This window comes from Panthera leo, chromosome C1 (assembly GCF_018350215.1).
Source record: "Panthera leo isolate Ple1 chromosome C1, P.leo_Ple1_pat1.1, whole genome shotgun sequence".
NCBI lineage: Eukaryota > Metazoa > Chordata > Mammalia > Carnivora > Felidae > Panthera > Panthera leo.
This window is the reverse complement of record NC_056686.1, coordinates 164,308,136-164,313,388: the sequence shown is the minus strand read 5'-3', so window position 1 is coordinate 164,313,388 and position 5,253 is coordinate 164,308,136. Positions and strand designations below refer to the sequence as shown.

Below are 5,253 nucleotides of genomic sequence, written 5' to 3'. Positions count from 1 at the left end.
CTCTTAAGGATTTATTGAAAGGCTGCTCTTGCCAGACTCTGCTAGGTACTGGGAATACAGCAAGGAAAAAAAAAAAAAACAATAACAAAAAAAACACTTGAGGGAGAGCAAGACTTGCCAACAAATAATGACAATACCATGTGCTAAATGCTAATGTGGGTGTGTAGAACGTGCATTTGTATGCTATAGTCCTGATTCCATATCCATTGTCGGAACACTGTTATAACTGCTATTGCAACGCTATTATAATTGCTATTTGGGTAGTCAGATTTCTACCCAAATAATCTCTTAACTCTTTCTCTCCCACAATCAAGGTATATTTTGAGCATATTTTTCTTACCAAGTTTAATTCTGAATTTTGTTTCTGGTTATTTATACTGTTTCACCTGAAACTGTTATTTCCCCTTCTGAATACCCTTTTTGGCATCTCTGTTTGTTGTTCACTTTGATGTTACAAAACACTATTTGTGATCTCCTAAATTTGAGTGCTTTAGCTACTGCTCCCCAATCCAGCTATAGTTAGCTGGTGAAGAGTTTGTTGTCTGTTCCTGTTCATATTTTTCCATCATGTTTTATAGGGCAGGATCCAAAGGCTTCCTAAAGTCAAGCTAGGTTTTCATCAATTTTTGTTCTATGATCTACCAGGCCTGCTACTTGGCTATGTAAGAAGATCACTGTATATTACCAAGACAGGACACCTTCTTTGTGAAGTCATATTGATTATTCATGATCATATAACTGTGAACACGCTTAGGAGTTCTGGTTATTTTGGTTCCTTTTTCAGTCTGTAAGCATCTACTTAGTTCTCTGAACATTACACCAAAGTAGAGATGATAGTTTTGTAGCACTCATTCAATGTTGTCAGATGGAAAAAGTCAGAACCAGGTGTATCAGAAAAGGGGACATCAAATTCCTAATATGGCTAGCTCTTTAAGCATTCAGTGTTGACTTACAGCTAAAACAAAATCTCTTTTGGAGCACCTTGGTGTCTAAGTCAGGTAAGTGTCTGACTCTTGGTTTCAGCTTAGGTCATGATCTCACGGTTTGTTAGCTCAAGCCCCACATCAGGCTTCGTGCTGATAGCATGGAGCCTGCTTGGGATTCTCTCTCTCCCTCTTTCTGTGTCCCTCCCCAGCTTGCTCACTCTCTCTCTCAAAGTAAAGAAATAAGCTTAAAAAAGAAAAAAGAAAATGGGGCAAGTCCCTTATTCTGGTCACAATCTTGTTAGCATTAGTTCCTTCATAGTCTGCACTAATCATGGCATGATACAAGCTTTTATTTGGTCACCATGGACAAGTTTCCCCTCTTTATTGATTGTAATATACACTTTAGGGTTGTGCTAAAATAGGACATGACAACATAGCAAAATGACTGAAAAAAAACCCAACCCTATAATTCCCTTATCTAGAGATTATCATTTTAACATTTTGGTATATACATTGCTGAGGTATACATGTGTTACTAAACCACATTTTACTTTGCAGCTTTCTTTCTTCACCTAGTACTATATAGAGTTCATTGTTCTAAGGTAATGCACATCATATAACCACACAAATTCAACTTTTCAATACCGAACCTCTGTTGTTGTTGTTGTTTTATTGTTTAATAACTCTTCGTTAACTCCCTGAATAAAAAGAAACCTCTCCTTCATACATACCTTTCTGTGGCATTATCTCTTTTTTAATTCAGTAGGTTCCTTATTCTGTTAGTAACTGTGGTCTCTGAGAGTAGGATCTGTTCATGACTTATCCTTATGTTCCTTAAATTGTAGCTGCATAATAAATACTTATTGAATTAATGAACTTTAGCAATGGGAATTGAAATCCTGAACCTTTATGTTTTGATCTTAGTTCTGCTTCTGATTTTAGTTGGTAACTGTTTACCCAGAGACAGAAGGAAAATAAAGCAATTTCTCTCATATTTGCTATGAAGTATGCTGCAGAAGGTAAGTTATTGGTATGATTAAAAATAATTTCTTAATATTAACCATTTTGGAATAATGGTTTTCATCAATTTATACCCTATGATCTACATCTACATCTCTTTCTGATGCACTACAAGCTTTATTAGTTTTTTTTTTTTTTTTTTTTTTTTTTGGAAGTGAAACATACTAGAGTAAACAGTTTGAAAATATAAAGGAGAAAAACAACCAATCTATAATTCTACTACCCAGAAATAATCTTTATTCTTATTTTGATGTGTTTTTCCAGCCTTTCTTTTCTATGTATTCCAATGCATATGAGATATGATTTTCACTTAGATTTTTATCAAAATGGGACCATAACAAATTACTATTTATAAGTGCTTTTTTCTTAAAATTTTTTTTAACATTTGTTTATTTATTTATTTTTTAAATTTATTTATTTTTTTTAATGTTTATTTTTTGAGACACAGAGAGTGTGAGCAGGGGAGGGGCAGAGAGAGAGGGAGACATGGAATCTGAAGTAAACTCCAGGCTCTGAGCTGTGAGCATAGAGCCTGATGTGGGGTTTGAACCCATGAACCATGAGATCATGACCTGAGCTGAAGTCTGATGCTTAACCGACTGAGCCACCCATGTGTTCTTATAATTGCTTTTTTTCTCATGAATAGAACATTTTTACATGATGAGTTTATGCCTAATCATCAGTGTTGATGGTTGTATAGTATTCCACGATGGAGATATGCCATGATTTACTTACTTATCCTCCCCTTATTGAGTATTTATTTAAGATGTTGTCTACTTTATGCATTATACAAACAACATTGTAACAGATACCCTGGTTCATACATCTGGGCACTTGCCTACAAAAGGTTTTAAAAATCCTCTTTTAAAATATCAGAAGTTAGGTAAGCTTATAGTCCCTTTTCCTTACATCTCCAAATTAAAACAAAATATAGCTTCTATGTATTTCTTTAATGTATGGTATTGCTTAAGATTTAAATAATTATTATTAAACCAGGGCATGTTACCCTGGTTGGTGATAATGGAATTACTTTCTGTTTCAAATTCATTCTAGAAGACTTGTTTGGCTTCATTTGATCTTTTGTGACATACAAATTGTACTTTTTTTTTTTTTTAGAGTTAGTCCTATATACAGAAGAAATAAAAATTTAAATGTTCACATTTCCTGGAAGAAGCTGATATATCTAGCTAAATCTTTGTGTCATTTCATAAAACTATAGGCTTGTAGGGAGATTGGTTTCTGTGATCCACTCTGTTCTCCAGTTTCCAATTTTGTAAGTAGGGATACTACTAATCATGCTTCTTATAGGGCTGTAAGAGTAACAACTAGTCACAACAACAGCAGAGTTATCATAAATGGCTATGAAAATGTGGGCAGTATTACAAAAGTGCCTTCAACTAGAAAACACTGTGCAAACTGCATCCATACCGATGGGACTTTTTAAATTCTTGAGAAAAGCATTTGCATTTGCCTCAGCTCTTGCTTTAATGCTAAGTAATGTTTATAGCTAAGCTAGTGTTTATACAAGATCGAAATATTTACTAGATCAAAACATTTGTAAGAAAGAGAATGGCAAAGTCAAGTCACTGATGTAGACTGGGAACTCTAGGGCTCCGTGTGTTGTCACACTGAGTAAGTCACATAACCTCCTGGCCTTAACTTCTTAATCTGTATTTTAAAAAATTTAATATTTACCAAGTGTTTACTAAAAGATAGGTTCTTTCTGAGTGTTTCTCCCAAATCGTATTTATTATTATTATTACTTATTATTATTATTATTACTATTATTATTTATTCCTCATTCCATTTTATTGCTTCCTAGGAGTCAATTGTAAGTATCATGGTTTATTCAGTCAGTCTTCTCTGGGCACTTGGGTAGCTTCTGATATTCTGCAAATACAAATACGGTACAATGAAGAAGTGTACATAATATAGGCATACGTATTATTTCTGGAAAGGTAAATGCAAAAACCATTCATTAGACATTGGCAAATGACCCATTCAGAGGGGTTGTACTATTTTCCATTCTCTGTAGTACTATTTGTCTCCCCATAACCTCACCAACAGAGTGAGTCTCTAGATGTCTGTACAGTCGTCCCAAGATCATATTAAAAAGCCCTCCTTTGCCTCAGTTGTTTGCTTACCATACACTAGATTTCATATGTAGTTGGACTGATTTCTCTACCTTCTATCCTCTTACATTGGTCTGCCTATTCATTTGCCAGAACCACATTATTTTCACTCAAGAGGCTCCATAGTAAGTATTGATATTTGTTAGAGCTTCTCATCTCTTGTATTTCTTCTCAGTGTTTTATTAGCTATTTTTGCCAAATACGTATTATTTTACTTAGTCCTCACAAAACTAATGAGGTAAATGTCATTATTACCCTATTTTATAGATGAGAATACTGAGCTACATAGAAGATAGTCTACTTGACCAACTTCATAGAATGGAAGATGATGGAGTCAGGATTTGAACTCTGGCCATCAAATTCCAGCATAAGCTCTTAGCCACAAGACTAGGTTGCTTTTATATATATATATATATATATATATATATATATATATATATATATATATATATATATATTTTTTTTTTTTTTTTTTTTTTTTTTTTTTTTTTTTTAAATTTTTAAAAATGTTTATTTATTTTTTTTTGGAGAGAGAGAGAGAGACAGAGCGTGGGGGAGGGGGTCGCTCAGAGAGAGGAAGACAACAGAATCTGAAGCAGCCTTCAGCTCTGCGCTGTTAGCACAGAGCCTGATGTGGGGCTTGAACCCATGAACCATGAGATCATGATCTGAGCCAAAGTTGGATGCTTAACTGACTGAGCCACCCAGGTGCCTCTATCTTTTTTTTTGAAAGAAGGCTAGGACTATATGATCTTTATGGCCCCTTCTATCTATAACTCATATGAAACTCTAACTTCAAGTATCTTTGTGAAAAATAAAAAATGAACCAGTCTCCTGATGACTCATATGCTCCCAACATCCAGATATCTGCCCTTTTTAAGCTTTTTAATTCTGATGCTTTACATTCTGTGTCCCAGCCTTTGCGGTTGTATTGCCATGATTTTGTGTTTTAACACTGGGTAGGTCTAGGTGAAAAAATCAGACTCTGTAGGAGATGACCACCTGGAAGTATCATAGTTGAACTTCTAGAAAGAAAATGATAGTTGTTACTAGGAAAGAACTTTGAAAATCAGGATTGCAGTGTTTACCCATTTTGATGGCATCTATCATGCTAGGTTTTTAAAGAGCTTCAGCCCTCTGATTTGGGGTAGAGGAAGCACTAAAGTAACATTATG

At 34.5% G+C, this 5,253-nt stretch overlaps 1 long non-coding RNA gene across 2 annotated transcripts; it reads left to right on the top strand.

The window, feature by feature from the left end:
• Nucleotides 1-794: 794 nt before the first annotated feature.
• Nucleotides 795-4,451, top strand: LOC122227953. 2 transcript variants are annotated; one of them, XR_006206296.1, is made up of 3 exons: nt 795-998; nt 1,869-1,945; nt 4,346-4,451. It is a non-coding gene; the product is annotated as an uncharacterized LOC122227953 (long non-coding RNA). The 2 variants fall into 2 exon arrangements; XR_006206295.1 differs by having other exon boundaries at nt 1,851-1,945.
• The last annotated feature ends 802 nt before the right edge of the window (nt 4,452-5,253 follow it).